General features: G+C 42.7%; 1 protein-coding gene across 5 annotated transcripts in view; it reads right to left on the reverse strand.

The window, feature by feature from the left end:
* Positions 1–8,527, reverse strand: part of zfhx3b (zinc finger homeobox 3b) — a 238,114-nt gene that overhangs the window by 104,395 nt on the left and 125,192 nt on the right. The window contains exon 1 of one of the 5 annotated variants that reach the window (XM_016475620.1): positions 5,553–5,562. The exons of 3 other annotated variants lie outside the window; for them this stretch is intronic. The gene's annotated coding sequence lies outside the window, so the exon portion shown is untranslated. Of the gene's footprint in view, positions 1–1,100; positions 1,106–5,552; positions 5,563–8,527 lie in introns of those variants that run through there. One more of the 5 variants, XM_016475622.1, reaches the window with a different exon arrangement.

Raw genomic sequence — 8,527 nt, forward strand, 5'->3', positions numbered from 1 at the left:
CGAGTGTGTAAGGTTAGAAGAGAAATATGCAAACTACAGAGTTTTTTTTTTCTTCAAGCACCACACTTATCTCTCTTGTTCAAAAGAGGATGGTTGACTGGGACAGATAAAGAGATTGAGCTCTGTCAACATCTACACAATGAGACCACCATCCTCTATGCTTCCCTCCGACTCCCTCATGACACCACTGATTTATTTTCATCTCTCCTCTCACTGAGGCTGCAGTTAAGGCAAGTCGACCGCAAACACGGTTGTTAAGATGATCAATACCATTGAAATATTAAACCTTAAAAAGCTGCATTATTGATTGTAAGGCCGATGATAAAACTGTTCATTATCATAATCGCTGAAGCTCCATGTAAACGCTTGAGAGAGGGACCTCAGCTGCACACAGCACTGGGACACTGGATTTGAGGTCTATATAAGACCCGTAGTTGTATTTTTCCACCCTGAGGGAAAGTCATGAAGGATTATTTGTGAGTAACAGCACAATATGCTCTTCAACTACATGCTGAGGACCTGAGCTTTAACTCAGGAATCAGCATCAGGCAGGCTGAATAGAGCTTGGATAACCCGCCTCTAATCCAAGGCCTTTTTAACTAATCTGGAAAACAAATACCTCAGTAATGACTCAGTCCTGCACCTGGTAAAACAGAGCGACGGGAGAGACAGCAACTGGAATTAGCCAAATATCCCAAGTAGGGCATTCTTAAAGGCACAGACACTCTTTTAGTGCTCCGCTGAAACAAATCCAAGCTATCAGGTGTCCTGAAAGTGACGAGAATCATAACGCAAGAGGAGACAGGCTTACTCTTGGGCTTAACACTCGGTGTCAACAAGTGTAAAACTCACAAACGGTCCAATAACTTGCATGCCCGGGCTCTAAAAGTTACAGGCTAGCAAAGGTGGCATCGAAACACTGAGAGCTTTCAAGCCTGCCAGGCAGAGGAGTCGCGGCGAGGCCTAGTGTTTTGTTAAACATTTAAACCCGAGGAGTGCGATACGATCCTTCTGGATGGCACGGGAGGGCAGACTACGGAGGAAACCTGAGCGAAGAGGGCAACAGCGGTTCTGGGTTCAGGAGGCAGAAAAGCAGTAACGGGGAGGAGAAGACGCAATCTCCTACATGTCCTGCCCTGACCGTGGGTATTCAAATAGTGGCTGAGGATCTAATACCGGCGCAAAGGCAAGCACGCTCGCACAAACAAGGGGGATTAAAGGGCGTCCTAGTGAAACCATTCTGTTGAAGTGATTTCGTCGCTCTAATTCTTCAGCGGGATATCCTGGATAAATAATTAGAGGCTTTCTTTGAAGACCCTACACTGCATCTCCATTCACTCCACTTCACATTTGCTAAAGTCATTAATGACAAAGATTTGGAAAGAAAGTACGAACTTTTTTTTTGGTACACAAATACTTCTTTTATGAGTTCTGGCCCAAATTCCTCTCTGCTTAGTTAAATCTCTTATCCTGGGAAAGAGCTGTGCTTGCTTTAAGCAATAAACCTCAAGGGAGGATGGCTTTCTTCTGCACACCCCACCCACCCCCAACCCCCTTTAAAGAATTATGGAGTGTTAATAAAGTACAAGGAATAATGTGGGGGAAGGGGAAGTCGTGGCCTAATGGTTAGAGAGTTGGACTCGGAACCCAAAGGTTGCGAGTTCGAGTCTCAGGTCCGGCAATGTTTCATTCAGCAGGGGAGGGGTGACAAAAAGCTGAGCTCAGCATGAAGGTCGGGGTTTACAAACTGAAAACTAATTTGATTATATGAAGGGCACTCCATGGATGTCCTACCTGGAGTGGAAAAAAGTGCTCAGCTGACAAGAAGGCCATACCCATTTCTAAGAATAAACAATTACTAGATATCCTAAAATAAATTTGCTTTCATTTAAAATAGTTTTTGTGCCATATAAAAACCACGTGATTCATAGTTCAGTGAGGGAATCCCTTTCTAGCTCTTTGATTCTGAATGAGTCTGACTTAAAGGGGTCCTATTATGCTTTTTCACTTTTTCAACTATAGTTAGTCTGTAATATTGCTGTTTGAGAATACAAAAGATCAGCAAAGTTACAAAGCCCGAAGTCCAATTAAAAAGGAGATATTTTATTTAACAGAAATCACTTTTCAAAAACTACAACGAACGACTCGTTTGGACTACAACGCATATTTTCCAGGATTTGTGATATCACAAATATCGACGAATGGAACGAGACCTGCTTGAGCTGCACTAGAGAAGGCAACGAGTGTTATCACTATGTCGCAGACATGCTAGCTTTCCCAAGGCAGACAAACTTAGAGTGGTTACAATCATCCGGGTTTAAATCGCGCTCAAATTGATTTGATTTTGACGCAATATTTACACTGAAGCTCGCATTGTAATAATGTAAAATATGTGAAAAATAATGTATTTTTCGAACAAGCTAGTATGAGAGCCTGTTCTAGCACACCCCAAAACAAAATCAAGAATTTGTAAAAGAGCATAATAGGACCCCTTTAAACTACTAACTGCTAACCAGAAACCATTTTGTGAATCTTTCAGACTGACTTGTTAAAAAGAGTCATTTGTTTGTGAATCGTTATGACGTCACAACTTTTAGTCCGAACTTTTTATTTTATGCCACAATTGTGACCATTTCAGTCACAACCTGGCCACACCCACCAGAAAACGGAAGACTTGTAATCACCTACAAAGACAAAGACTTACATGAAAGGACTAAAAGATACCTGCAAACCCTTAGTTAATTATCAAGATTTAAAACGGATCCAGATCCAAGTTTACAGGTCAACTGGTAAAGACTACTATCAGAGAGAAGGCGAAAGAGAGAAACATACAGAAAGATGAAAGAAGAGAGAGGAGGCTAAGGATTGCCTTCACAGGGGCGGCAGGGGGAAAACCGACACCGTGCCACTAACATAAGCCCGTCAAAGTTTGCTGGCATGTCAACACTCCCAGACAATCCTGGCATTGTGGTGTCTGCCAGGGCTTAAGCCACTGTGCACTCAGCAGAGGTCAGAGAGCCCACCACGACTAAAAGCTCAAGCAGGGCGAGAGGACATCCAAAACATGTGAGATAGGAAGAAGAATAGTCAAAAACCTCAGAAGCGTGGCAACTGCTCGCAAGTCCAAGTTCCTTCTATGCTCTTTGTTGCCGGCGGGTGTGGACGTCAGACAGAGAATCAGCTTTCTATCTCCTCCTCTCTTTAATGAGGCAGCCACAAGCTGTCCCCCATCCCATCAGCCCCGCTGCTGCACTGAATGCAGCACCTGTTAGATATAAATCAGCCTTACTGAGCTGTGTTTGGGAAGTGAGGCATTAAGCATGACACAGACTGTCAAAGTTCACATCACACTAACCGCAACATCTAGCTGAACTGCTGAGCGGCAGACCCAAAGCCCGGCCCAGTCTCAGCCCAGCGCTGCTCCGCTCACATGGCCTGCCTCCCTGCACTGCACCACATGAAATGCAGATTACATCTGGAGCCCAGCTGGGCCAGAAAGAGAAAGGAGGAAAGAAAAGGTGAAAGGGAGAGAGAGAGAGAGAGAGAGAGAGAGAGAGAGAGAGAGATGGAGCGAGAGAGGGAGGAACAAAAAGAGAAAGACACTGATCTCCAGTCACTCTGTGGTCATGTTTTTAGGATTTACATCTAAAAGCCGAGGAAGAGACTGGAGCATGGAGCTCTAACTGCTGGTGACAGATCAATGTGTGCGTAATAACAGACAGACCTGAAAGCGAGGCAGAAAAGGAGTGAGAGAAAGCCATTAGTGCAGCTTAAAGAATCTCAGCCATGTGTCAGAACAGGGTCAAAGGTCAGATCCTGGAAGAGAAGCCACATTCCTCTGTGGACAGAAACTTATCTTCAGTATGCATGCCTACGAGTTTCAGCTTTCCAGAGCAACAGTCTCCACCCCTTTACCCGGGGACCTGGCAGCTAAATATTAACCAGATATGATTCCTTTTGAACTACGAGTACTGTATGGCAGGGTTAGGTAGAGATGGAAAGTGAAAGAGAAAAAGAAAGGGAATTCAAAAGAAAGCATCATCTGCTAATGATTTATCCAAGTGCAGCCATGGACAGGGGCCCATGCTAAGATGTGGCTTGTTGTGTTAAGCTGTTAGCTGCAGGGTCAGGCAGGAGGGACGAATGCAGGGCCAGGCTAGTGCCGGCAGGGGCCATGGCTCTTTGCTGTCTCGCTGTAATTTACATTGCTGTGTAATTACCTGCAGAATAAGAGACTCAAAATACATGGAAACCCCCCCTCCAACTCTCGCATCCAACACACACACACACACCTCCTGCAATAACTAAAGGTCTCCCAGGGCACAGCGTATGGGCCAGAAAACGAGCCATGAGTAATGCAGACTTGAGGAACATGCCAACAAGTAAGTGTCGAGTACAGACAAATCAGTATCACACCCAGAAAATTATCTTTGGCATGGTGGAGTAACACAGAGACCTTTTCATTGCAAACACATCAAACTGTAACGACAGGGCCCATTCACTGTTGCGAGTCGAAGGGATAAACTCCTGTCCATCATCTCTCGCTGGGGGAGGAGGCCGGGTGGATTAAGAGGGGTAAAAAAGGCAGGAAAGAACTGAGTATCAAGCATGTTTAAAGAAAGGCCACATGTCTGTGTTCTCACCCTGCAACTGAGACTTGTTCATTAGGAGGTTGAGCTTAAAGCCGGTTACAAAATGGCAAAAATAATAGAGAACACGCTTGAGTCCACGCTGCATTGTTCAGAGTGCAGTAAGCAAACAGTTTTGGCTCTGTTTTCTAGCAGTGTACACAATCACTTTTGCGACACTCTAGTGGTGACCTACCATAACCTAGCTGATAAGAACCTAATAGATGTTTCGATACTGAAGAGCCAATAAATCTTTACATTAAAGAGTCAGTGACATGGTTTATTTTGTCCTAAAAACATTTAAAAACCTGCAATTAATGCATATGATTACTTGAATACAAAATAGAGCCCGTACGCAAATATATTACATTTCAATTTATAAAATATATTGTCATATATATTAGGGGTCTAACGGTTCACAAAATTCATGGTTCGGTTCGATACGACACACCGGTGTCACGGTTCAGTACGTTTTCGATACAGCAAAAACAATTAAATATTATTAAATATTAATTAAATATAAAAGATAATGTATGTAAAACTTACAAACACTTTTTTATATGTTTTTATATGTTAATGTATATATGTTGTTTTAATAAAGTTGCATGTATAAATAAAATATTTATTGTATAAATATATAGCTGCTACATATAATACTATATAAAAATCATCATATAGATTTTATTAACACATGTACATATAAATTTTACAATGGGGATTTTATTTATTTTAGAAACATATATCTTCATATGCCCAGAGAATGTACGTATGTGAAAGCTATATATCACTTTATAGTTAACATATATGGCAATATCACTCTTGATGAATGACAATATATTATATTTCTGTATTGACGTGCTACAGTTGTCTTGATATCCTAGTGAAGGAAAAAGGATTCAAATAATGCAATTCTTGAAAGGAAACAAAGTTTGGCAAAACCTTATTTCTTAAAATAGTCATAACAAAGTCATGTGTAAAATAATAATAATACTTTAAAAAAACTTTTTTTGAAAATAATGATTAGGATTGCGCACACTCGTGCATATTCCAGGTATAAAGAACATATTTAATCATTTAAAATTTACATGATGTTTGCAGTTTGCACCATAATTTCAAAACCACATAACACCAATATTAAGACCTTGGCACGTGTTTTAAACTAGATTTTATAAAGATGATTTATTTATTTATTGTTCGTTTGTTTGTCTGTATCGTATAAAGTCCTATATATCACTGGCTCTAAAATCAACACACTAGATGCTACTAAAATATAACACGAAATCTGTGTGCTGCTCAAAGGAACTGGAATCTGCCAGGCCTTGAAGAGCTTGAAACTGTGCTTAATTAATGATGTCACTTTTTTGACAAAGAGGAAGCGTGCCAGAAAATAAGACAAACATTCAGTGGCTGTCAGGACGTGCGTTTTTAGATTACTAAAGGAAACAGGACTAAAAGATCAACAGCAAGGCACTTGGAATCTTAACCTAAGGCCACGGTACTGCTCTGCTCAATCTTCCTTACCATTAGAGAACTTGTCACACACAGCTGCTGCACCTGTGTGTGTGTACAAGGTAAGGGAAAGCTGCCAGATATAGTGCTATACTGTGAATGAAATTGCTCGGTGGAGCAGAAAGTTTGGAATGAATCGCCTTTGCCAGGGTTCTGGGCACGAGTGGGAGGCTATGTATACACGCCAACACAACATGGGAAACGCTCCACATGCCTTAGTATTTGAAGTGCTACACAGATATGCTAACATGTGCACAAATGCACACACATGTGCTGAAATGCAGATCAATCATTTCTGAGAAGTTATCTAACAGGTATTCTCTGAAACATTGTTGACATTTATTATCTAGAGTTGCCGTCACTGCTGGGAAACACTGAAAAGGTCCCAGTGTTTCATTTCTGCCACTTTAGGGAGAGTTTCAGGGATCAGGCAATCTATAAAATCTGCCAAATCGGGCCAAAATTTGCATGGGCTATGCGGAGAAGAGAGCAAAGGTGTAACGCCCAACCCCTCTCTCAACAGGGCTGAACGGTTGATGTCAGCAATGGACATAGCCTCGTGCTGGGGAGGGACTGTGTAAGATGAGAGGTGCTTAATTGGCTCAGGGACTGTAATTCGGAGGGATTAATTGAAGTGAACTCTATGATGCCAGGTGCACTCCTTTCATTGGGAGGGTGCAGAGGGAGTTCAGTGGCTAGCCTGACTGGGTCACGGTGAGCGAGCCTGCATTAGGCAAACAAAGCTCTGCATGCTAAAGTAAATGGTACTGTGATGCTCGAAGCAAACAAACAGCTAGGACGTCCTGGGATGAAAGCCTAACCGAACCCAGGACTACATACAATCTTAAGATTAACAGCTAAGACAAAAATGAACAGCTATAAAAACTTAAATGTAAGCCAATAAGGTGTGGGGGAGGCGGAACGGAAAAGGAAGCCAAAGCAACACCTGTTGGCCCTGTCACAGCCTGCTCATTATCTAAACCTATCCATTCCTCATCCTCATTAAAAGCATACAAAAATGGAAGTCAATTTGAAAAATAAAATCTAAAGAGAATTAAAAGCCATGTATTTTGGTAATATTACATGTAAGAGGGATCAAGTATGTTTCACTCAAGGCTGTTATTCAAACATTTCAGCAACCCGTTTTTACTGCTGGAGCTTTGATGGAAGCCTTTGGAAACTGGCACTTAAGACAAAACAAAGGAAAACAAAAGGTAATAAGGAAGCGAGAAGCTTATGTATGTGCGTTTAGAGAGGTTTTTCTCCTGCAAGTCTGAAGTGCCTTGATCAAGTTGACAGAGTGACAGTTTATGGAGAGCACAGGAGATGCAGCAGGTCTGCGTGTCAATCACCACTCCGGGGTTTGTAGTCTTATCCAGAAACGGAGACAGGAAGCAAGAAATCCATGACGTCTTCAGTTAGGGCTTTAACAACATATTCATATCGACTAGGGGGAGGTATGAGTTTGCATTAAACCGGCTTGCATCTGCTACTGACCCTTTATTTCCAATGATAAAGAGATTTTTGAAGGCGTCACAGGGTAGCCAGGAGTGTAGATTCATTTCCCTCCAAGCCCCAGCTCTCGAGTATCAAAGTGATTGTGCAGCATTTTGCTGTTATTTGGAGAAGATTAATTGGCATTTTGTTCCTCCTCCCTCCTGCCAGACTGACATGATGAACACCACTGGGTCATGTACAGGGTCTGGAGTCAGGGCAGAGCCCCACCCGAATGCAGAGGACACCACTGACCCAACAGCCTTTAAATTACAGGCTGAGACAGAAGGAAGGTGACTGGAAGAAGAGCCATTATCCCCACAGTCCTGCAGGTCAAGCCTTCCCTCATCGAGGTGCAGGTCAAAGCCACATATCTCTTCCACTAAGGTGAGGGTCACTGCAATGCTCCCTCCAGACCCGGGTCAACCAGAGGTCTCCAGCCACCGAGGTTCATAGCAATACAATAAAGCAATCAACCGGGGTGCCGGACCCTGGTCAATAATATACTCCAAGGCCACAGGGGGTCACCACCTGCTCTCTGGCCTCTTATTGGAAAGTCCTCCAAGGTCTTCAACAGTGGACTAGGGTTTTAATTTCAAGCCCAAGGGGAGTAGAGAGGCATAATCATATTCTCAAGCCAATGCAATAAAACAATTGATGCATTGCAGAGCACGTTGTTTGGCTTGATGGACGCTGGATCTTTGTTTTCATTAAAATAATGCAGCCGTACAGCGTCAACCCCATCGTCAGTGGCTGGATCTGATGTCATCAGACAGTTTTTCATTCCGCTAGACGATTCATTTACAATATCCCTCTGAGCACACTAGCAAACGTCTCAACTTCTGCGAGACTGGCACAAAGCCACAGCACTGGACGTCTGTTCTCATGAAGTCTTT

The sequence above is a fragment of the Sinocyclocheilus anshuiensis genome, unplaced genomic scaffold (genome assembly GCF_001515605.1).
Source record: "Sinocyclocheilus anshuiensis isolate Anshui unplaced genomic scaffold, SAMN03320099.WGS_v1.1 scaffold256, whole genome shotgun sequence".
In the NCBI taxonomy this organism is placed as follows: domain Eukaryota; kingdom Metazoa; phylum Chordata; class Actinopteri; order Cypriniformes; family Cyprinidae; genus Sinocyclocheilus; species Sinocyclocheilus anshuiensis.